General features: G+C 36.9%; 1 long non-coding RNA gene across 3 annotated transcripts in view; it reads left to right on the top strand.

Moving 5' to 3' along the window:
- LOC101749407 overlaps positions 1 to 26,319 on the top strand; it is a 229,987-nt gene that overhangs the window by 4,501 nt on the left and 199,167 nt on the right. For all 3 annotated transcript variants that reach the window (XR_005862476.2, XR_005862475.2, XR_005862474.2), the window contains exons 2-5: positions 1,285 to 9,001; positions 13,677 to 13,818; positions 20,959 to 21,118; positions 21,932 to 26,156. This is a non-coding gene — a long non-coding RNA (uncharacterized LOC101749407). The remainder of the gene's footprint in view (positions 1 to 1,284; positions 9,002 to 13,676; positions 13,819 to 20,958; positions 21,119 to 21,931; positions 26,157 to 26,319) is intronic.

Raw genomic sequence — 26,319 nt, 5'->3', positions numbered from 1 at the left:
GGACATGTTTTACCACAGAAGCAATTACTTCTCTATGACATCAAGTAATGCTTATTTTCTGTTGTTATTCATGAAATAAGACTAGTGTTAATCAGCCCAGGTTTCATGCAATTTGTGGAACAAGGAATGGACACAGCAAAGGAATTTCTCATCTAATTGCAGTCTGACAGGGGCTGTAAACCTGTTTAAATATATATATATATTTATTAAGTACAGAGGGAACATTGCAAGCATAATCCACAACTGCGATGTGACTTTTCCCTAGCCTCTAGTTGTGACAGGATTCTAATAAACTACATGCATGGAGCAATTTTTCATTCTGAACTAAAAAATAAAATGACATCTCAACAGCAGTATCAGCTCCGGTGACCTCAGGATTGCCCGTCATAGCCCATCAGTCCCTGAGCACCTGTCACATGTTGGGATTTTGTTTAAAAAAAATGGCATGGTGTCAACACATTTACCATATGAAACTTTTCTGTTAGTGTCTCCTCTTGTTTTATATCCCCATCATTCAAACCTAAAGCGTTAAAAATCCTGCAAATTCCTTAGAAGTAGAACAGCAATGTTTGGTAACAGAATGCTCATTTCCTTTAAATACTTCCATCCAGCCCTGCAGAAGTAATCACTTTACAGAAGCTAATAAAGAATGGATTAAGCTACAGCTTTGAAGAACTCATCTCAAAAGGACCCTGAAACCACTGTCTAAAAGCAATATTATCAGCATTAGAAGCTGAAAAATTACACCAACAGATCTAGGTCAGTGCATTATAAGGAGAAACAATAGAACTGATGTCAGAAATATTATGAAAAGTCTGCCTCTAGTAGTCGGGGGGCATTGAAGTCATCGACTTGTTTTCATCTGAAGGTTTTGCAGCATGACTCTATGTAAATCTGTGTCCCCATGTTTGAGATTTGGCTCACAAGGCTCTGCTTTGGTTTTTTATTTTAATGGCCAACCAACCACTGTAGAGATCTTCACGAGAGTATGTTGTTGGATGCAGACTACTGAATATAGGTGTGCATGTACCCATGTGTGTAAATATATGGTTTCAGTTCTCTAATTAATATTAAAACTGCAAAACTTGCCACACTGCAAAGGCAAGTATTTGGTCCAGAATGTTCTTGCCAACTCCATTTAAAAGGTATTAGTGGTGATGCTGCCCCATACAATTCATCTAGTCCCTAAGTTTTTGTAGTCAAGACACTTCTATGACCAGAAGTGTTATCTTGGTATACAGTAATCTCTTAGCGGTTATTTCTTTTTTCTTTGAATTTTCCCAGTTGTTTCTCAAACCCATATGAACTTGTGAGAACTGCAGCATTGCACAACAAGTGCTTCTGCAACTTCTGCTTGCTTAAAGGGAAGAAGTCCAAGTGATGCTGTATGCTGTGAGTATGCTGTTTTCATTAAAGTCCATGGAAGATGTCTCTGTGCATGCGTGTATGTCCATATATGTATACATACAAGATCTGAATTCCCAAGGGCATCCTTCCACAGAATATTATATATATATAATAATAATGGTTATATATATATATATATATAACACTGAGTCATGCAATGTACCTAATCACAAACGGATGTTAATATAGACTTCTTTTCTCTATGACTTACGAAACTAAGATTTCAACTTTTGTATCATCTCTACTGAAAGCACAATTTTAGTAGTATGATTGAAGGGGGGAGGGGAAAATAACTGGAAGGTATATGACAAAATTATAAAAGCATTTTTTTTTTTTCTCTGTGAATTCTAGCAGATACTGGGAAATGACTTATCTGGCAGCTGTATAGTTTGATTGTGTATACTACTGCAAAAGGTAATTAAGCATCTGAGAGGGGGAAAATAAAAAGAAGCAGAATAAAATGAGTGCTATAGATACTAGAAAGCTCTTTTAAAGAATCAATTATTCTCTGAAACATGAGAAGCTCCATTACAATGGAAGCAGTTGCTGGGAGCCACCCCACTATGTATCCATTTCTCAAAATAGTACAAGCGCTTCCAGAGAGAAAGCCAAGTCATTCATTATAGAATGCCCACAGGACATATATTTTTTCCAAGTGAACTTTGCATTCCTCTTTTGCAGAGGAAAGCAAATCTGAAATAAAGAGAAATGCTTAGCAGGGAAACTACAGTGGCCTTAGAAGTTGCTATGAAGCATAGTATTTATGGGAAATGTAGTGATTTTTGTGTCTGTTCTGATTATTCATATCATTTAAATATTTATAAATTTAAAAATTCTTGCCTTTGTACCAAAGGGAAAAAAAAAGAAAAAAGAAAAAAGAAAAAAAACATACACTGTCTCTGCAGGTGTAGCTGTATAGTGTGATACATACATTCCTTTAAACAATTAGCCTTTAGTACACTTAACTTGCAATTAAGTAGCATTAAAGGACTGGAGAGGAAGAGATCTATTGCTAGAGACTGTTACATGTGTAAAATGGCAGTATGGTATGCAAAACTCTGGGTATAATTCATGGAAAAGCAGCCAATATGTACAGTAATATGCTTGCAATATAATGGATTTCCCACAAGGGAAATCACAGTTTTGCAAAACTGGCAAGCTAGATACAGAAAAGAGCCTTTTCAAAGCTGATTTTTTTTTCTGCTGTTATTTTTTGCTAATAAGACAATAGATTACTGTGTTATGCTAGTTTATATTTTTGCTTCTAAACATTTAACTTTAGTAAGGGATTGGCAAAGCTGATGTGAAGCACTCAGCAAGGTAAAGAGACTTTGCTTCTGTTTTCCAAGGGATTTGATGTCTGACATCTCTGCAGAACTTTACCCTGTAATGGTTGTCTTAGCACGTTGGAAATCTGGCCCTTTGCAAGACGGATTAACTCTGGACCTTTGCTTAACAGATTAGTTTAACATATGAGAGAACTTTGATCAGTTTATGTACAATGCGGTGGTCTCTAATGAGTTCATTTTTAAGTACTTCTGCAGCATAAGCAGGGAAATAACTTCATTTTCTGCAGTGCTCTTCCCTACTTCTTCCTGACATAAAATGTTACCCCTCACTGAGATGTATTTTCTTCCAAAAGATCAGTTAATTGGAGCTAAGCCAACCACCCTATGAGCTCATTGCCCTCCCTCCAAGCTTCTGCTTCTTCAAGACTTCAGAACAGTCCTGGCCAGAATTTCCTGGTAATGTGGTGAGGCAATGCACTTTTGGTAATAATACTGAGCATCCTGGATGAGTAACTCACCAAAACCATAGCTTTCACTGCTGTGACTTCATATAAGACAATCATGTAAAAATACATCATAATGCTTTTGGACAAGTTTTTCAGCAATTTCAGCCAGGCTCACAAACTGGAATTTCTGGCTCTCCCCCCCCAAAAAACTCTACTGTCTACATTTTTGTCTAACTGAACTTTTATGGTGTAAATCATCCATGGTGGTAAGAACAGTGATGAATCTAAGTTAACCTACTACCTTTGTAGGACAAAATGACTGATGTTGAACCAGGGACACCAGTTTTAGGATTAAGAGGTACAGCAGTTTGCTTGGACCATTGAGCTGGTTATTCCTATTTGTAACAACTGTTTTAGGAACATCTGGAGATGCACAGGAAGTTGGTTTACCTGTGGAAAAGGTGTTGGTTAACAAAGATGTTTTTGCTGAAGCACAAACAGATGGAGACTGGGGGAAATGATGTCACAGTGAATTCAGCATGGCAAAATAGTGTTTCTCTGAATGTTATTTATTTTTTGCTGGTTTGCTAATGAGAGGTTTCTAGGTGAGAGAGTAGAAAGAGTAGAGAAGAAGTTTGGAGTGTTCACTGTAATGAAAGACATTCATTGCAATGAAAGGGGATTTCTGACATTAGTTTATTTCTAGGCCAAAAGCAATGGAGTATGCTATGAAATTAAGGCCCCGTGATTGTGTGCTTGGTTGTTTTGCTGGGTGTAAGTCAGCTCTCACAAGCCACTTAGATTCATTTCAAGGTTGTTACAAATCTGTAGGAGTGAATGCATGTTGCTGAGTAAGCTGAGAGGCTTTTTTTTTTTTTTAAAGAAACGGCATAGCCCCATTCCAAATGTTACTCTTGAAGGTGGCCTCAGAGATATTAGCCCAGATTGAAGGCCGGTAGCAGCTCCTTCACAGTGAGCCCACACAGATCCTATTTTTGTGTCTATTAGAGAACAGATGTCAAGTGTATGCATCAGCAGATTTATCCAGACATCCGTCATCCCGAGCAGGATGACTGGTGGTGACCTGAGGCCTGACATCTGCCTGCTGCAGTGCAACTGAAAGACATCAGCTTTCTTTGAGGATGTGGAGACCACCTGAGCAGACCTGAAATTACGAAGACAGGTGTCTGAGGCTTAACAGATGAAAACCACTTGCTGAAAATAAAGGTCAGACCATGGTAGAAAAGAGGTGACCTCTTTCTCAGCTCAGTTCACCAACAATATCTATGGGAAACAGCTGTGACAGTTCCCTTCAGCACAATATCCACAGGTCCAAGCTGTTAAAACTGTAGTTAGTCTGCCTGGGCTACTGCTATCTGCAATGCTCTTCACAGAAGTAAGCATTCTGCCTGAGACTGAGCCATGAGTGCAGTAATTTTGGGCAAATGTTGCAAAACTCAGAAGCAGGTAGGTATGAAATTTTCATTTTTGTCTTCTTTTTCCTGTAAAGATTAATGGATGTGTACATTTTTATTGTTTTAGGAAAGAGTCATTATATATATAATTGAAGTTTAAATCTTCCTTAAATTTAATCTTAATTGTATTTGAGACTATGGGCTTTAAGCATTGCTCAACAATCACCTCTCATTTAAGTAAATTGAAAAAGGTCATGATTCATTCGTGTTGAAGAATTAAGAGTGATGTTAATTATTAAGTAATTGTAGTTATGGAAATCAGGCTATTCTCTATATCAACCTGAAACAAGATTTTTTCATTCTAGCCAAAGAGCAAGATCTTTAAATTGTCAAATCAAAAATCTCTTTCAGGAATGGAGATCTTATCTGGACAGCGTCAGATTAAAACAACATAGCTGCTTTCTCCAGTTGACAAATGCAAGATTATTCACAGCTGATTCTTAGTCAGCTTCATGAGTTGAATATCTGCCCTCTGTGCATAATAAGATATATGGATGATCAAAGCAATTATAGTTTCTCTTTTATCATTTTATTAATTGAATATCAGTTATTATTTGAATGTTGTTTTTATTTCCTGTTAATTAATGAAGTTAGGTTTACTTGTAGTTATATGTTCATTTAAACTTAATCAGGTTAGTAAATACGATGGCAAAATCTACTTCCCCTTTTCCCAGCTCAAAATCATGAGATGTGAACAATCGTTATTACTTGAAAGGTGATTCAGCCTCTGGGTAAGCAAAGCCGTTATCGGGCCCTTCTGATCTGCCTTACTTTTCTTGCTTTGCTACAGAAGCAGAAGTCAGATGGGGAAAGCTGAATGTGCATGAGTCTCCCTTTTGCCATTAATTTTTGGGAAGACTTGCATGTTTTAGCTGCTCTTTGTGCCTTTGAAAGCATCATTCAAACAGCTTCTTAATTAAAATGGAGAATCAGGCAATAAAACATTGTAATCAGTGCCTCCGTTCGTGATGTGTCTGAGGTGATACGTGCTTTGTGTTCATAGACAATAGAACTTTGAAAACCAACAAAACAGCAGAAAATGTTATTTATTTTTCTGTCCTGCTCAGTGACCTTTGCTATTGGTGGAGCCTCTGAAGTCTGGCAGAGAAAATGAAATCCAGGTCTAGTGTGGCTAATATTCAACTCAACAGCAAAAGATAGATTTTACATTCTTCTTTTCTTTATGCAAAAGCTGTTTGTTGAGTTGACATTGTGAAATCAGTCTGGCTAGTTGTGAATGATGTATGAAAGAGGAAAAAATCCTGCCCAGAGCCCAAATAAACAGGTGCTGCAGTAAGACCAAGGTAGTTGTGCTAAGCTATCCTATTTGCTGTGTCTGAGGCTGGAGGCATTTCTGGTGGTCACCTGGCCAACCCCTGTCCCAGCAGTCACATAGTTAGCTCATGTCTTTACGTGTCCAAGAGTCTATTAGTTTAGATTTTGCTCAGAGAACAAGTAGGTAACGTAGATGTGACTAAAATTCAAAATTCCACCAATTTATTCCTTCTCCCTTAGTATTTTTCTCTAAAGATGGGAGTATTTGAATAATTACATTAATTATTTTATTTTAGCTGTAATTCTAATTATAGCCTTAATCTTCTTGAGGAGAAATAACTAGGAGGTAGATCAAATTATTATTTAAAATTGAATGTACAAAACTTTGTAGTCAATGCGGAATTTTTCTCATTTCAGACATGAATTTGACTTAAAATCACCTTAAATAAACATAATCAATATTCACTCTTTATATCTTGTTATATACATTACTATTTTAATGTTTTTCCATCCCTGGAGGTTTTCAAGGACGGTTGGATGAGGCCCTGGGCAGCCTGTTCAAGTATTAGATATGGAGATTGGTGGCCCTGCCTGAGGCAGAGAGATTGGAACTTCATGATCCTTGAGGTCCCATTCAACCCAAGCCATTCTGTGGTTCTATAATTCTATGATTTTTAGGATTCAAAGCTTGCTTGGACTTCCACATACCCTTTATCCGTGATGAAGGTCAAATGACCCTCAGCAGGTCATCAGAAAGGAATCATCAAGACAAGTGGAAGATATTTCACGCAGGAGTAACACTGCTTAAAATGATGCTCCGTTCTTTTTGCTGAAGTACAATGAAGGTAAAACAGTGAATCACTGAAGTCCAGGACAAGTGAATTGCAACTTTGGATTCTGAACAACCTAATCTTAATGTCATTCATCGATCATGATAAGTAATATCTTGGTACTGTATACATCAGCAAAATTTGTAGATTACTACTTATTACAGACATTGAAATGCCCATTTTGATACATTTTTCATAGGTATATACATGCCTCTTGTGGATTTTATTTATTCACACCTTCTGTCAGTGTAATTGTGCCGTAGTTAAAGTACTTGTTTTTCCTTCATTCTTATCCAGCTCAATAGATCATGAAGGTTAAAGTAACCTTAAGCTACGTTTTACAATTCTTTCTAGTACATAATTAAACATTAAAAAAATCGACATTTAAAAAGGTAGCAACATTCATTTTACTACTGGAACAGATGCAACATGAATTTATTTAGTTCTAAAGACTGCTCTTATCGATGCCTAATTCATTTCTTCACAATGCAGAAAGATAGAGAAGTACACTTTTCTCAAGGTTACAACCACCCTAATTCGTTCCAGGTTTCTGACTTACAAGAAGTTACACTTGCACATTCAGTGATTGATCACAATTTGCCAGAACAAGATAGAATTCCCCATCCATTCCTCGATTATGATTTTTAAATGGATTACATAGTATAATCTGATATGTACATACTGCTCTTACATTTCAAGAGAATCAAATACAGGCACTTTAAAGACATTAAAGTCTACATCTTGGCTTATACAAATAACTTCTTCAAATATCATGCTCCTCACACATTAGAAGTGAATTTTCTTCAATTTATTCCTTCAATAATTGTCTCTAGAAGTTAAGTGAAATCCAAACTGAAAGCTCATGATTTATATGTTGTATGTTGGCATTGTTTGTCAGTATCTGTTTCAGCGCCCTCACTGCCTCTGCTTTTATGGTGCCAAACTTCAGCTTAACTTTTGTCCTGTGTATTGGTGTTTCTGAAAATATTGCTAGAATGAAAAACTGAGATCAGTCACAATGAGTCTACATGCTAGAGGATAGTCAGAGATCTGTACTTAAGTTCCTTTTTTTACCAATGCATGTTTTATGTTTGTATGTATTTCATGGTGCATTTCTCTGTTGTGCCTATCAATAGAGTACTTCAAACCGGGACTATGTGTGCTGGTTGGGATCACACCACTGAATAACACTGGGTAAAGACTCCTCAAAGAATACAAGAATTGTCAGAAGAAGGATGGTTTGATGGATGGAGTATCAAATCTAGATGAGAGCAGAACTGGGAAGCAAGGGAAAAGAAATCTTATAGCAAGCGTTCAGGAAAGAACATTATTTATCACAATGAAAAGGAAAATAGCTATGAAAAATGAGATGAAATTAGGAAAGAAAAATGGTACTCTGCAACCATTCTTGCTGTAGCTAAAGATATTTCATTTTTTCCTATTATTAGTCAGGAACAGTCTATGTTCATTTTAAATGTATAATTATTTTTGTTATAATAGTTTTGTATTTTATTGCGTCATCTCCTTTACAGAACACACAGAATATCATAACAGGACTCTTCAGTGCCCTGGATGAACAATATATTTACAGGATGGGAAAGTGTAGATGTCTGCCTTTCCTCCTTTGAATGGCACTACTGCCTGTGTACTGAATAAGCAGGGCTGACGGGGTTCACATTAATAGACCTTCCTTTTAGAGAGAGTAGTTGTGTGTATTTCTGATAAACAATTAAAGAAGCTGTTTGCCAAGTATTTCACTGTGCAATAATAGATAGTGAAGGTGGAAGGACTGGAAAATGACAAAGTGTTTATCATGTAGTGAGAAAGCCTATGTGGTTCAAGAGGAGGAAATAATTGCTCCTTTTCTTTCAGCATTTATTCAAGTCAAATGCATCAATGGATGTTGCTGTAAAAGAGAGGTGCCTGCTTTGTTTAGGTAGGACAGAGGAACCCAACAATACTATGGAGCAAAATGAGAAATATTAAATATGAAAACACTAATGAGCTCTGGGTTAGTGAATTGTGTGCAGAACTGTATTTACTGTCCAATAGTTTTTTTTTGCATTGAATATATTGACTGCTTGTCTGTATCTGGAACTTAACGTTTTCCAGATGGTACTTAATATATCCTTATTTATTCCTCCTCATCCAACATTTTGACTTGAAATGGAAAAACAAGCCTGATGATCTCCAAGCTGAAGGTGTGGTGGGCCACTATACTGCCTTGGCTGATGTTCCTGTTATTCTGAGTCCTTTTGTGGCTTTTGAAAATCCAGAATGTAAGTACACACTTCTCAGCTTTACCTCACCATCATGAAAATGAGAAAGATGTGGGGGTTTTTTGGTGTTTTTCTATTTTTTTTAATTTTTTTTTTTTAAGTGAGAGTTTTGATGGATTTCTGTAACTTCAGGAAATGAGAGAGGACAGCTGTATTTGAAATGTCTCCTATGAAAAAAGATGAGCTCTGCTTAAATATTTTGGTGCAATGTAATTTCTTATGGCATGAGTTTAAGGAGTCAGGGTTACACATTGATTCACTTCTGAGACAGAGGGATATGAACGTTTTGTGGATTTAGCCCAAGCACTGGAAAAAGTGCCCTGTAGGTAGCATGGATTTAGCATGAGATCTCTGAAGGTCTTCACCCAGAAGCGTGCACAAAAGCAGATGAAGGATGTTTCTTCATCCAGTGAATTAATCAGACGAAAAACAGCAGAGTGCAGAGATGGGAAAAGAATAAAGCATACAAGAAAGCAAATCTAATGATGCGCTAGCACAGCTTTTTTTGTTTACAGCATTTGTTATTAATGTTTTTTGAAGAATATTTAGTAAATAAATTGAAGTATTTTAGTTAGTTCATACCATTATGGTTCCTTTCAGTGCGTTTGCTAAATAGACGCACACACAAATGAAAACTCAAGTTTTCTGACAGCTATATAAGAAAGACCTTTTCTGTCCCCAGATGTCCTTTAATTTGATAAAAGTAAAATAATAATAATAAATCTCTCTTACTACCACCAGTCACGCCTAAATCACTGGGAGTACTTTATTAAAAGGAAAGACTGCAACAAAGTAAATTTAAGGCAGTAGAATTTAAGTCAGTTCTTGTGGGAATGGACTCTTGTTCCTTCCTTCAGACTGTGATTAATCTCTAAATAAATGAAACTACACAGGCATGAGACTTCACAGGCTTCTGATTTTACAGTCTCTGAAGTGATCAGGTTAAATAGTGAGACAGAAGGTTTCCCAGGATCTGGTTTTGCAGACTGTTGTGGATATTACAGTTTGTTTGCCACCAGAAATAGTGTACAAACATTGCTCTGTGTATTTTATTCCATACGATTGTCAGTGCCGATGTTGAAGTTGATCTGAATCAGGGAGCATCCTTTAAGTGCACACTGTGGAGAGAACTCAAGGTACAGTAATGGTGTAGTAATGGTGCTACTGACAGCCATATACGCAGCAACTCTATAACTGCATAACCACATTTCTGCTCCTCTGCTGATAAGAGGACAGCTCATCAACATGTTTGGCCCAAATTCAGAATAACCTTTGTTTTTCTACTGCCTTATGGCATATGGCAAACAAAAGAAAACTTGAAACTGGCTAATGCTGCCTTCCTGCTCAGCATCTCGCTGCTGTGTGGGTTAGCAGGAAGTGTTTGGCCTGGGCAGACAGACAATAATACTGATAGTGCTTATTGGGGTGGCTTTATGTATTCATACTTGAGGGACAGTTGAAGCTTTGGTTTAAGTTCAAAGTCAGGTCTTGGTGACTCAATTTGCTACCCAAGCACTATAAATTTAGAAAACAGTCTATAATCCTCAAACCAGCGGATGTTTCCTATATTTGTTGAAAATCCATGATGCACAGGCTGGAACAGAATATATGAAATACCTTAAGTAGTGCAGGTAATTGTGCCAAATCTCATCTGATTAATATAGTTAATCTCACCACTTCTTGGCTTACAACTTTGGCCCATTCTCAAAAACAAAAGTCTTAATAGAAACTAGTGTACATGCAACATCTCCTGACAGCGGGTACGTAACAGCCTATTGAGGCTTAATTTACATTCCTGTCTTAAAGTGCTTATGAAATCTGAAGACCCAAAGTAGTCATAGCAAATTCTTCCCAGAAAACAATTATTGTACATCACTAATTCAATCATATTTAAAAAAAAAATCCAGTGAAAATATGTAAAGCAAAATTGAGCAAAGCTTTTTGATTTATTGCAGTTGCCAACTGTCTGAGATATTTTTCATCCTTAATCATCGCTGCATGAAATCAGGAATAGCATGTAACTGATCTGCTAAATGAGTCAAAGTGGTGTGGTGCTCCTGGACACTAGATGAAAGCAGTGTTATGTGACAGAGCTGATCTATTTTAGCAGATTTTCTGTGTGGATTAAGACTATAAATCTGTTATATGGTATGTTTTGTTCCGTTCAATATGCTTTGCTTCTAGACTATTTTTCAGCAGGCTTTCTATCACAGATGGTATCTGATTCATTCAGTCTAATGTGGTTTGTAGCCATTTGGCTATCTACTGAGCATAGATTTCTTTAAAAATATACTATAATTTGTCATTTTATGGGATTAATTAGACTCAGACAATTTTTCTATTGAATTATGTGATGGCTTTGTGTAACTGTGATAAGGGCTGAGTTGGCTCTATATTAAGAAAATTTAAATATCTACCCCTTAGGCAGTAGAAACAATACAAACTTCTAAGGGCTCCCCACATGGATTTAGTGCTTTAGACATCTGCTCCGATAGCAGCAAAGCCTGGATAAGTGACTAATACTGTGTCAAGGATTTGGAAACTTTTTGCTTAAAGTTAGAGCACTTCCAACAATGAACCCCCTAATCTGGTTGCTGTGTTGGAGGTGCTAGAACAACCTAAACAAGGGCCATTCTCAAACTCACAACAAAATTGTGCTACTTGGGAATTAACTTACAAAAACTTGTTAGTTGTGTCCTATGAGGCTTATGGTAAGAAAATGTGTAATGCAGACGGACGATAGTTCTGCAATTTGAGCATTTCTGTTGTCTCTTGCAGGAATAATGGTTTCTAGATTTCTCATCTTTACGATACGTAATTTTTTTTCAGATAAATCTCACTGTGCATTAGTTATTTTACTAACAGGTCATTTAAGCTGTTGATAGATGGGCTGGTTGGTGTTGAGAACTGGAGGCACTGACCCATATATCACGTGGAATCGCAGCAAAATCTCTGGCAGTTGCTTGCATAACTCAGGAAAATGGGACTGTCAAACTGCGGTCTGTTGATAATGTTGCAACAAATTGTGCATAAAAGTATAACAAAAACAAAAAATTGAATTTAAAAAAGTGCATCCTGAAACAGTGTATGAAATAAGTAACGGTGATATCAAAAATGGATGTAACTGTATTGCTCTCCCAGGTAGCACCAAAGAACTTATGCAAAGAAGGCATGACCTGTCAGAGCATCATCTGTGTTTTCAGGCTATAGGTTTGTCTCCAAACACTGGAGAGTCAATAGGGAAAGCATGTCTTGGAGGGCAGGCTGGATGGTGGGAGCAGTCAGGAGAGGAGGGTACTTGGATGCAGCCAGCGGCGATGTTGCAGGCAGATTGTGGCAGCAAAATCAAAGCAATAAGGTCATTGGTGACTGTAATATTTGTGATTAAGCAACAACAACAACAAAAAACCATGATCTACGTGATGTAAGCCCTTATTATATTTACTGATAACTTTTAAACAAATGCTATCAGAGAACATTCAAACTTTACAGACTATTCACTGGAGCACAAAAGGGTTTTGTTATTTTGCCACCCTTCAACAAGTGACAAATCAAATCCAAGAATCTCCAACTGAGAAAATAATATGACATCTGCTCATCATTCATTTCTGAAGCATTTTCATAGTGGGAATGGCAGAGATGTGATTCAAATGATTATTATGCTGTGGACAGAGAAATACTCCTGTATCCTTTGAGGAAATCACATGAAAAGCATCATACTTTGAATTTCGTATAAATGTTCAGGATTTAGATTCCGAAATAGCAATTGAGGTGGTGGATCTTGAAAGGCAAAAAAGGCTGTTGTCTTCCTTGCAAAGCCTCCCAAGTTAATCAGCTAGGTCTCTCTAATGAATCTTGAAGTATTTGCCATTGACCAGCAGTATGCTGGCAGTGACAACAGCAAATGACTGACTGCCTGAAAGCGAAGCAAGCAGATGAGTCAAAAGAATTAGATTAAATGTAGACTACTAATGAAACAGACAGACGCCTTCCTCCTCCCCATGGCTCTTCCTTGCAGCACTTCTGGAGATGGCTTCCAGAGAAACAAAAATCAAGCCAACATAATAGTTTTGTAAAAATCATTAATATGCACAAGGAAATATAACAAAATGCCTATTGTAAGGTTGTTGATTCTGGGGCAGTAAATTGCAGTTGTGAAAATTAATGCATTTGCCTTAGTTCAAGCTTGGTAAATACTGTGAAGCATTAACAATAATTCCATGGTTGTTACACTTGAAATTGTACTATAGTTCTGATTTTGTTCCCTTCTATAACATGTCCAAAACCATAACAGATACCAGATTTTGGCATTAGTTCTGAGATTAAGCCTTATTCCTATCAGCTTTAAAATAAAATAGCTAAAATGATTCTGAACTCCTGATAAATCTCAGTATAATTAAATGTATATACATATTAAACCTATTATGATGGATTTATATATGACCATATTGCTGTAGTTTACTGTCACTGTACCCTGTGATTGCAGTTAATAACGTAATTACAATCAAAACTGATCTGAAGTAGTAATATTTCCAAGAAGCAGTGACTCTGATGAGCATTGTTATGCTATGGAAAACCTTGTTGGCAGGTGATTGCATAGAGTTTTGTCTAACTTTTGGGTTTGGCTAAAACTCAAAGATGCAAGGCAGGTTGAAATAATACCCTTACTTTTCAGAAAGTTAAGTAAGCAAGAGACTTGACAGCCCACATCAGAGCTGCCAACTCCAGCAATGAACCAGATTTAGAAGCTGTTATATGAAGAATCTACAGGACATGAGATTTAAATGGTTTCTCTGAATAAGTACCTTCTTAACTAGGTATGTACGTAGTTTGTTGAATTGTTCTTTTTTGTTGGTTTTTTTTTTTTTTTTTTTTAATGTGTTTGCAGTGACTTTCTTCTGTTCCACAGAAATAGTCTTTTAAGGAAGGTTTCTGTTCAGTGATTACTACAGCTCCTGCCTCCAAAGAGCCCAAATTGCTAGGTCCAAGTGTGTCTGTGGAAATAATGATTGATAGACAAGGGAATAAACTCAAGTCCCCACCCTCAGTTAGGGATAACAGCTAGTCTTGAAAAGTGAATTGTTTGTTTTCAGAGACAGGAGGGGAGCAATGTGCCAAGAGAAACAGCTAGCTTGTTTTTCCTAATGTTTTCTGAATATTTGCAGTGCCTACGTGTTTGAGTGTAGCTGCATTTTGGTAATTTTTTGAATTCTTGCTTAAATACTGAATTCAAAATAAAGGGTTATTCATGTTAGTAAGGAATTAAAATACAAAAAATATATATGCACATGAGTGAAAAGGCAGCAGTGATGTAAAAATTCTCCTTTAGACAGAAGACTTTGATCAGGTGATAGAGAACTAGATAGAGTCTTGAGCAAAACAGCCCCTCTAGCAGTAAAAAAATAAAATAAAAGTAATAATAATAATGAAAAAAATTATTGGCTGTCAGAAGAGGTGCATCATTTTCTTGTTCCTATTACTCATGGTTTAACTGGATATCTTTCCAAACTTATATTGGCGTTATTTTCAGACAATTATGAGTTTCTGTAGGCAGTTAATTGTTGGTCAGTTTGCTACAATATATGAAATGAAAGCTCATTCTCAGGCCCTCTTTGTAGCCTGCATCTCTCTCTCTTCTAAATAAGCACACTTTCTTCTATGTAGATTTATGAATTGGTCACATGCTAGTAAGTGTTTTGCTGGATAATTTATTTAGCATATAGTTTTTTGGCAGTATTTTTCTTGCTGTACAACCAGTTGAGTAACACGTAAGAGCAAGATCTGTCTTACTATCCATCTGAATTCAATGATATGACATTTGCTTGTTGAAGTAAGTATGATTGTTACATATGAAAGCAAATATGAATAAAATTGGTTACCTATTTGTTCCAATGCACTTCTCTCAAGGCAGTAGCTCTATTTGTTAGACACAAGGTCTATCTGCAAGGCTCAGTAAGAAAAATATCTGCTGCACAGTTATCCTTAAAATAACTTTAGGCAGGAGCTGTTGTGCAGAAGGACATTACATTGTGAGGGGAAAATCACAGTGGACAGATGCAGTGAATTAAACCCCTCCAAGAACCTAAAAAGCCATCTAACGTTGTCAAAATACTCAGTCAGAGCACACTCTGGAAATATCAGAAGAAGTTAGGTGCCACGTAATATTTTGTGCTCTTGAACAAGGCAAGAATATACCAAAAATACTATTTTCACCATTCTGAAGGCACAGAAAGATTCACGCTCTCAGCAGTGTGCAAAATCTGATTTAGTTACACTTGATATTTCAATTGTGACACTCTTAAATAAGTTTCTATATAAATTATAGTTCTTTTGTTCTGCTGTATGTGTATAAGTGTATGCACATTGTACATAGGACTGGTGATGCAACTCAAGTCTAAACTGAAAGATATAAAGTGAAAAACCATCCTTGGCCAATTACTAATAATTATTTTAAACTTAATGTACAAACTGCAGCATTGTGTTACATCATTTCAAAACTTATGCCTTCAAATAATATTCAATTCATAAGAAAATTATTTTGTGTTAGTATAGCCGTGCCATGCTGATACAGAAGTATCTGGGCTTTGTAAAGTGCTGACTGGCAAATCAGGGATAATGCAAAGTACATCCTCAGTTTCTTAGATTCATTGGCTTTATTGCTAGAAAACTGATGTTAAATCTAATGCTGGCACTGTGGCAGCACCTGCAAAAAAAAGAAAAAAAATGTCCTTGTAAGACAAACCCTGATAAATGCTGTTTGACACTGCAATATGAGATAGGAAGGGGACTAGTCTCACTTCCTCTGGCAACGATAACCAAGCATGGCACCTGCCTGAGAGTTGTGGCACTATTAAAAAAGAAGGGAGTACAGGATGAAATAGGTTCTCTGAATGAAAGGTTATATTTGAATTCTTCACTACAGTGCTGTATTCAGATCGGTCTCATTCCAAATTTTCATTAGAGCTTAATGCTCAGGGCTTGGAGGGAAATCAGAATAAAGCAGAGCTAGCTGGTCACAGGCAGAAGTCCCTTCTGGGGGCTAAGGTATTGCCAACGCTGCTGGGAAGGAATGGGCTGGGAAAGAAAGAGATGAATGATGACTGGGGCCATTTGAGAGAGGGAATTAACAGCACTGGAAAGAAATTCTCTTTTGGAGGAGAAAAATAAGAGTGAGAGAATGTGAAAGCTTTGACTAAGTAGTGTCAGAAGGAAAACAGAGCCAACTGGGAGTTCTGGGCAGGCAGCAGCACAAGACCACACCAGTGGATGGACAGAGCATCCCAATGGATTCATTCTCTTATGCTTAAAATACCAGCACAAAGTTCCAGAAGCAATAGAAGTATTACTTATTTAATTGATTTGAACCCTTTAAAAAATTAAATGTATGGAATACATTTAATGGAATCTATAAGGCTAGTTAAGCTATAATAATCAGGTAAATGTTGTCTTTCTAGAAAATTAGGGCTCAGATCTAACATTCACCTCCAGATGTTTAGTGTATCTTCTGTGCTACCAATCAGAACATCAGGATAATTTTATGGCTTAAAATGATCCAACACAGATTGGGCTTTTGGCATTTGGGGAGGATGTCACTTGGAAACCTCTCCCAAAAAGTGGCATGAGAGACCCATAAATGAATTTCTTATGGGCAGAGGAGGTGCTGCCTCCTGCGATATTTAGCAGTAAGGAGAATTTCAGAGTTATGCAAAGAGAAGGGAGCAGACAGCTGGTCTGTGGAGTTCAAACCATGTTTATAGAGCCCTGGAAGACATAAACAGCAGGATGGGAATGTGCTGACAACCTTGAAAGAAAAAGCTTTGTTTTTTTGAGGTCAGATGAAGCCATGCTGTTCTTTATGGCTTTGAATGATCTAAGGCAGGTTTTTTGGTAGAGCCAAGATTGCCTTGTGGTGTTCATTATCCCTTGATCTGAACAAAATATTCCTGTTTGTATCGGGGATGGTTTCTTTGGCATGTTTCTCACTCAGCACCACCCCAGTGAGCCCTGTGCCCAATGGTGTCCAGTGTGGTTGAGCTTCCACCAGCAGGCACTGGGAACTGCCAAAGTTCAAACAGTCTAATTTTGTATGGATAGTATTGTTATGGGCGGTGCTAGAGACTCAGGGGGTCCTCACAATCTCCCAGTTCTATACTATGGTAATGTTTTCTAAATGATAATTAATGTGAGAAGTTCTTTATCCATGCTGGTAACAAGGCATTGACACTGCACTCTGCCCTGCTCCACTTGCCCAGGGAGATCAGGCTCCGAATTTCCTGGGGAAACCATGAAGACAATTTAGTTTCCAAATCTGTGAGGGAAGCCTTTTTCCCTCCAGAGCAGTGCATTCATTATTAAAAATGAATGGCAAGGGTTCTGTTTGCATGGAACAATTACTTTTGGTGTCACAAATAAAACCTAATTCCCAAATATAATTATTGATGTGCTTTAGGATAATCTGAGAGATAAATTGGTGTCTTCTACAGTCAGAAGTGCAAACTTGCTGTCTTTTCTATTCTTTAAAATTTGACAGAAGTCCTAATATTATAAATCTTTTCCAATTCTAGGTAACTTAAAAATATCCTTGTATTATGTAGAATCTCATTCTTAGTTTTAATTCAGAAATGAACTTTTGGGAAAGGTCTACATATTTGGTTCAGCCACTTCTCTATTATCTTCAGAATGTGGAATATACACCCCATTTTATATCTGAAAGAAGTTATTTTAGGGGCTTGGATAACTCGAAAAATGAGTGGTTTTAAAACTATCTAGGTTGTACTATATTTAGACCATTTTCTTCCTGCAGGTGAATGACTCTGTGACAGATTTCAAACTAAAAATAGTTGCACAATACCTATCATAATAAAAAATTATCACAGGACCTTGACATGGATCTTCATGAGCCCTGACAGCACCATGTGTCTGTAAGGGCAGCGGTAGATGTCCCAAAGGAACAGTGTCAAGTTCCACTGGTATTAAACTCCGTAGGCATAGAATGTTCTCGCTGTGGTAAAAGGGCAGTAAATTGTGTGCAGGTGATCTCTGCTGTTGTGTACCTTGATGACCCTCACTAACAGTAGCTTTTCCTGCAGCATCAGGGAGATTGGACGACAGCAGCGATACGTCAGATGGCTTCAGTGTGCTCCCCAGCTGAGTGCTTTTCTTCTTCACCTGAGTTATTGCTTCATACTTTGAGATGGTGCTTAGCCTAACTTATATCCCAATTGTGTTGTTTTTCATACCTTAAAAAAGAAAGAAAGAAAGAAAAAGTTTTAAAAAATGTGAATAGGGAAAAATCTTCTCAGAAAGAGTGATTAGACACTGGGATAGGCTGCCTAGGGAGGTGGTGGAGTTGCTGCCCCTGGAGGTGTTCATGAAATGTGTAGATATTGTACTTAGGGACATCGTTTAATGGGCAATATTGGTGGTAGGTGGATGGTTGGACTTGGTTATCTTGGAGGTCTTTTCCAACCTTTATGATTCTATGAAATAACCCATATGGATTAAAAGCCTTGTAAACAAAAATCAGATTATTTTTGTCTTATAATCAGTGAAATCTGTCCATTGATGTTAGATGCAGCTTGTTCAGGTAATCTGACCCACAAGGTCTGCTGGAGACTGGGAGATTATTGTATGAAAGTTTAATGAGAAGGCTATTTAATTTTTTTAATTATTATTATTGGCATCTATTGGCCACTTGACTTGTTGGCTTATTCTACCTGAGTCATTACAACCTTTGCCTTATAAAATTTTCCATTTGATGGTGGTGTTGTTTTTAATGAATATCCATTAAACTGAATTTTGTATAATTTTAGCACATTTATATGCATGCAAATATGTACATGTAGATGAATTTTTACTATAAGATAAATGAAATGTGAAATTGCATTGTACAGACAAACATGGCTCATTTTTGTAGGGAAGGGATTGCTTTAAACTGTGAAGAGCATTTGTTTTTCAAAATATAGCAAATTCTCCTCTCATTTCCAAGAGAAGAATAAAATAAGTGGGCAGTATATGACGGGACCTTCCAGTAATGAGATTGTTTTCCTCTTCCACTCAGACCTATTAGCGTTAAACCATACACTGCACCTTTTCAATTGCCAGACTGATTGAATAATGCAAAATTTGATACAAGCACTCTACATTGCTTAATCTCCTTGTTTCTCTTCTAATTCCTGAAGATGAGAGATGCTGTGTTTATTGCCAAGTTTATAGCCAATTTAACCCTGTGAAGAACAACTGGATGAGATATCTGCAGTGTGTGCACATGGGAGTTACAATATCTTCATATGCAAGATTTTCTATAAAAATCTGCTGGTGAACCTTGCAATATATCTCCTGCACCCAGATGGCAGTAACATGCTCTTTATAACTGAGAACAGTGCTTTGGCTCATAGGTTCAGTATTCTTGAATATATTTATTAAGATTATGCAAGCTACTAAAACACAAACATCACCCACAAACTAATAATTGTAAGACAGCTTAATGATCTTGTAAGGGCTCAGTTAAATACAGCTGTGTATTTTCATCCCACAGAAGTGGAATAGTTTTGTGAGTCCAATTTATTATTTTGTCTATTTTTAAGTGGAAGAACTTTCTAATGTTTGGGGTGGTAATCTATCCTTGTGGGATTTAGGTTTAATTATCTACTTTTCAACAGGATTTCTTTTATCATCTCAAGTAATTTAGCTCATATCCACACTAAGCTTGTGTCTATTTGGTTTTGGAGATCTCAGTTTTAATGGGTGGCATAGGTGCCCAGGTAAGGAAGAAAATATTTTCAAACCTTTGAAGTGCTGAATACCTATGAAATATCATTGTGTCATCAGCATCCTGGCATTTGGGAGGTGTCGAGATAGTTTCTAATGGAAATTTGAAGTTGTTAACTGTATTATTTCACATCTAGGAGAAGAAACCTGGTGATGACAAAAATAAAGGCTGTATTTTATTTGTTGTCTATATTTTTCATTTGAGAAGTAGCAGGGAGATGGCTGTAGCCTTGCCTTCACCGTAGGCAATGATTAATCCTTCAGCTGTACCAAGGTCTTGCATCCAGACTGCAAGAAAACTTGGGACCTGTCAGAGGAGTGCCAGGAGCTGCACTGTTGCGCAGCCATCTGGGTTTGCTTTGGCTAATTGCAACACTCCCAATCAGATTGCAAGAAAATTCCTTGCTCTTGGCTTCTTGTAATGGGAATCTAGGTAATGCATTGTTTGGCTTGCAAAGCATTTAGAAATACTCAAGTACACTGTGTTGGTAATGAGAGTATTCTGTATTTCCAAGGGGCTGGATGTTGAAGATAGGATCAACTATTAGTATTACATGCAAATAGATTCTCTGAAAATAGAAAGACCTTCAGTTGACTACTTTGGCAGCCAGTTTGCCTCTGAGCCCAATATCACGTTGAACAACCCTTTAAAATTCAGTTGTGTTTGTATATTTTAAGCCATTTTCAGAGAATAAAGCGACAATTGTGTTCCCTGTTGGGGACTTTGATTTGCAATGGTCATTTTAGGCAACCGTATGCTATAGCTGCTTGAAAAACTCATATATTGTGCCAGTTCAGTCAGGTACTTCTAAAATGAAATATAGAATCTTCTATTTCATAGGTTTGGCACCAAAATCACCAAAATTACTTATAAAAAAAAATCTGAATACTATTGCTTGAATATTCATTTTCCCACCTGGAGCATAATGAAGATTCAAGAATTTGGACAGGGTGATAAGTAGTTTAAAAACTGTGTAAGATGGGCAAACAGAATGTTTCTTCTTGACCATTATAGACAATCAGTAATAGCACAGCTCTATATTCCTAGCAAGCAATAATGTAACATGGGTGTTTTACACATAAGCTGGGAAACTCGCACTACTTGCTACCATGATATGATTCATGGCTGAGTTAATCAGTGCTAAGTGTCATGGATAAAGGGAGAAATGGCTTTTTTCCTCTTACAGGGTCCTTGAGGGCATGGAGAGACCCTCGATGACAGGGTGGGATTGTTTTTTCTTCACTTCACCGTTGCAGGCAGACAGCTGGGAGGACCAAGGAAGAGCTCTTGTTCTTTTGCCTGCTTGGAGGAGAAAGTCATTAAGTGGATTATCTCACCGGATAAAGGTTCACAAGTTTCAAGGCCACTATTAAAAATAAAAAATAATAATAATAAAAAAAGCCAGAAGCGTAAGTAACAGAGGCACATTTGGAGAGCAGCAGTGAGATGATCAATCATTGATGACAAATCCAAATTTTGATGTTAAGATGTGCAAAAGCACATTGTAGACATCTGTTCTGTGTGCAAAATGAACAGCAGACACTTAGTTTCTCAGCTCTTTTCAAATGAGTAATCTGCTGGAAATTGAGCAGAATTACATGGAATATAGTCATTTTAGTATACATAATCTAGAAAAGAATAGATCTCTAAACAGATGAATTCATAAATTATGTATTTTTGACATTTAAATACATCACAGGGACCCTATAAATCAAGCACTCTCTGCAGTTACCATGCATGCAAAACGCTTTCAGACCTTGCTGATATCAGTAGGCCAGCATCTCTTGTTCCACAGCATTGAAAACTGCATTGCAAAACTTCCACCTGCTGCACTTCCTTTAGCATCATTTAACTTCCAGCAGTGTTTCAAGCTTGTGCCCCTCTACCCAACCTGCTGCTATGCTGTTAAACCATTTCACTGTTGAATTTTATTTTTCTAAACCAACTTTTCTTGTTAGGTGTCCTTTTTTTAGATGTTTAATCTCAATGTGCATGCTCAGAGTACTTAGAACCATTCTCTCTCTATGTATATATATACTATTTCTATAAGTATATGTGTATGTTTATACTAAAAACTATTTTGCAAATGTTGTAAATATAAATGTACGTATCGATGGAGAGATAAGAAACATTTATATAGATGCTGCTGGTACGTGCAGGTATGAAGGTAAGAGGAAGAATGGTCAGAAGCCCTCCCACTGCTGTGGTCCTTCTGGTGATGCCCTCAGCCATCGCATGCAGGATCCATACAAAAGGCAAGTTGGTCCTGGAGATGATTTCAACTAGCTCGGGATTTTCTACAGTTTTCATTAAAGGTCTGAGTGCAGCGGGGTTTTGATTTCCTTTTCTGCAGCCATCTGTAAGACTTGTGAGAACAGCTGCTCCTAATGCGGGTGCCAGCTCCTAGATTTCCTGGGAGAGAAGCTAACGAGGTTTACAGAGGCCTGTTTTTTAGATCAACCAAAGATTGTCACCGGTTATTGCTTTATTAAACGGGTACTACATTTATTAAAAATTAGTAGATAAACACTTGGAACAGAGTAATGCTTGAAACATTGCTACGCAGAGGCTGAAAATTGCCACAGGGAAGAAAGTGTATTGGAAGAGTATGTGATGAAGAGAGTTTCTGATCATATTTTTTATAGCTTATTCGTGATTTTTTTAATGGAAGAGAGAGCAGGGGCAAGCTGAATACAGAAGAATACCTAAATACCAATAACCAAGAGTATTTGAAACTGGTCTAAAATGAATGGAAAGGATGGACGTATCATGTTAAACCTAATATAGTCATTCAGATAATGGGAATACGTATTTGGAGTTAGCTCAGGCAGGATCTAATGGACTTGTGTATTTGAACCATTTAACAAATTTTAAAGTTAAATTTCAAGTGTTGACTCATTGCTTAAGAACAGAGCAGCCTCGTCGTGTGAAAATGGCTTGGTTCATCACCTGATGTTCCTTACAATCTTTTCAGATTGCTATCTATAAAATGATGCTGATTCTTTTGTCCTGGTTTGGTTTTAAAAGACATTTTCAGGCAAAGTGCTTTGCTTTGTAATGCTTCTTTTTATTGACTTGTTTATTCATTATTCTATTTATGTTCATTTTCTTTTATTCAGGCAAACTTTCTTATGGCTCTCTCCAATTTAGGTATTATACCTATTTTCTTCCGGTTCCAATGATAGTTGTTATTAGTGTTTCAGACCACCAGACAGTAAGTTAAGGTTATAAATTTCTGTAAGTACAGTACTCCAAACTACAGAGTTTAAAGATGAAACAACAATAACAACAAAAAGATACTGTAACTTCAAAACTTGTCCATGCTCAAGTAATATAAGATAATGGTTTACACAGCAAGCTTCTAGGCTGATTGTCCCACAGTTAAGAGTCCCAGTTGCTTTCACCATCATCAGGCTCAGTTATCGAAATCTCATTAACTCTAATGGCAGTTCAAGTTTTCACTGCTGCATGTTTAAGTAGTAACAACAATAAATTTGTCAATGTACTATCAGAATAATTCACTGAATTGTTATATAATTGTATTAGTTTGAATCAAATGTACTGTACTATAAAGAATTCATACATATTAAAATTTGACATTTAATTTCTGTTGGTCTTAAGATAAATATATAGATGAAGAACATTCATGAATGTTCTGTCTATTTTAATCAAAATTCTCATCTAGCATAGACATATATTTCCATGATACCATAGCTGAAATACAAATTGTAGAAAAGAAGGTAATAATCTTTCTGGGGGTTCATAACCCAATTACTTATGTCTTGCAACTCTCAAGACCTCCCTATTGAACTGCTTTGGTTTCCATAGCAGAAACTGTGCAAAGCTGGATGTCTGTATCAAAAAACTTATATTTGGATTATAAGATAGATATTGCAGGAAAAGTTTTTGTATATATATATATATTTACCATTTTCTTTGGCCATTAAGGCTAATTTTCTCTCATCACTCACTCATAAAATTATCTTAGAAATAGTTGTAACAAATCTGTATTTGATACTGAAGTTGCCCAGAGGCTTGGAAATCATGCAGTGGAGGCAGTTTCCCAAAAGAAAAGAAGCCTTTTTCAAATAGAGCCTCAAATAAAGGTCAGACAGTTTCAGAAATATTTTAGCTATTAGTAGAGATGTTTAAAAGCTTGAAAGAAAAATCTGAACTGACACCCCCAGTTTTTGGCTGTACTACAGTACATTTTAAGATGGTCTCAGTTTCATTAATGGTGTGTTGGATAGGAGGCTAGAAGAAATGATGCAGCCAAATAATTAATCTACCTATAATCTTGAATGTGATAAGTTGAATTTTTGGAAAAAAATAGTTTCTGTGCCTAGGTAGGAAACTACCAGTAGAGCATCTTGTGCCATATAAGTTCACTGGTTTTCATAATTTGTAAGGAATTGAGCTGAGCACTAATTACACAGGTGTGAAGAGCCCAAATGTCTACTTTTCTACAGCTGGTGTTCTGTAAGACCATTTTCTCCAGAGACATGTGAAATTATGCTGTTCTTGATGTTGAATTAGAAGTCCTCCAGGGATTAGACACATTGTCTGAGAGTAAATGAGAAGATAGCATGGGTTTCTTCTCCAAGAGCAATAGTCTAAGACAAATAGGCTGTCAAAGTTTGCTGGCTCATGATTGAGAAGAATGAATGTTTTAAGAAATAATAACTAAAAAGCAATGCAAATAAACAACTTCTTGAAAAAAATCCTTTACCTGTAACTAGAATTAGATTTACTTCAATGAGCCTGAACAGCTTCTTTTGTTGTTAATACCTACCAACTAATTTAGTTGCTAATACCTGTTAATTCCATTTTTATCAGCACAGAAGAAAACCCAAAGCCCATAACAAAAACACTGCCCATAGCCACATAAATTCCCTTATTATCCATTTCAAACTGGTTACATAAAACTTCAAACACAATGGATATTAGTATGAAATAAGAAATCTACGTGACAGTCCAGAAGGATTTCAACTGCCCAGTGCTCAGCTGCTCTCAGTCAAACAAATGTTTTGGACCTCAAAAACAAACACTGGAGATGGAAATTGAATGGCAATGGAAATCTGTGGCAGGCAGGAATGACTGGTTAAACCTCTGACTACAAAGGAAAGCCATAGGCATGGAGGTACCTGCACAGCTTGGGCTTACTCTTTAGTGCAAAGTACTCAGTGCCCTAATGGCAGAGGAAATGGAGGATATTGTTTGCAGTGGGCTTCTGACATGTGGCCAGGTGATGGGATGCTTGCATGCTAGTGGCTTGGATTAAGATAATTGGGCAAAAAAAATTTAATTACCTCATGAAGGCAGTAGAGAGCTCTATATCCACATCACATTCTGCAATTACAGAACTATTTTCTCTGCCTTTTCAAAGTCACTATAGAGCCAAGCCTATTACATCAGCAGCTTATTTGTCAGCTTTCTTCTGTTTCTCAAAGTAAGGCATCCTCCTAATATGAATCTTCGATAGAAGTGAACAGATCACAAAACTCCCATAATTTCATTGCGTTCCAATAGCTCTTTTATTTTGAGAAAAGACTGAAGCCTTTATGTGGTGTGACATGGAAAGGTTCCTCTGAACAAGATTCGGCTGACTTTCTTATGAATAGTTACAGATTTGTTTCACACTTTATGTATTCATTTTGTCAATTTGCTTTATCGTGTTGCAAGAAAATGCTATCACCTGCCAAAAGCATGCATCTGGGAGTGTTTTCAGATGATTTAATGTTATCTTTTTTTCTATTATTGTTTGCTACTGCCAGGCATTATAAGCAAAACTGGCTCTATTCACAGGTACTGACAATATTCTCTATCCACGTGCACTCAGTTTTAGGATTATGAAGGCATGGTATTATCACGTCCTAGATTTAGCTGTGTTTCACAGTCCTTGCATAAATTCCTTTGGCATTTCCAAAGCTGGGCAAGCTCCACTCTTCTCAAACTGAGATGAAACAGGACCTTGGCCAGGTTTGAGCTTCTTGAGCTGCTTCTTGCAGCAGAACACCAAATGTACTCTTGCAAAGGTGATTAGGTGGAAAGAATAATTTCCAAAATACACTGTGATTTTTGTACAGGAAGACTTCAGATTAGTACAACTGCTGAGCTACAGAGATTAACAAGGCTGTGGATATAAACCTGCACATTGATGGCAGGCAAACAGCAGTATTTTGGCTGAAATTACTTTTCTCAATTATTTTTTTTTTTTCTGTAGGTGATTCCACGGTAATATATTCTGTGCTAGTTTCTGGCAGGAAACAATAGATGCAATGTGGGAGCTTAAAGAAGAGAGATGCTGGGAAGACATCATACCTTTTCTGACTGTTCCATATCACATCACTCTGTTTGGAGATACTGTGTTTCATCTCCTACAAAGTAAGTTTCTCAAAAGCCAGATCAGACAGCTCTGTTTATAATCTGGAATTTCTTCGGGTTCCAGAAATCTGAATGGAATTGTGGGTTACTATCTATTCATAGGAGTAGTGCAACAGGGTATCAATAATGAGCTATATTATGAAAAGAAAATTATTGACCCAAA

Source organism: Gallus gallus, chromosome 9 (genome assembly GCF_016699485.2).
Source record: "Gallus gallus isolate bGalGal1 chromosome 9, bGalGal1.mat.broiler.GRCg7b, whole genome shotgun sequence".
NCBI classification, from domain to species: domain Eukaryota; kingdom Metazoa; phylum Chordata; class Aves; order Galliformes; family Phasianidae; genus Gallus; species Gallus gallus.
The sequence above is the reverse complement of the archived record's forward strand: the minus strand, read 5'-3'. Positions and strand labels throughout refer to the sequence as shown.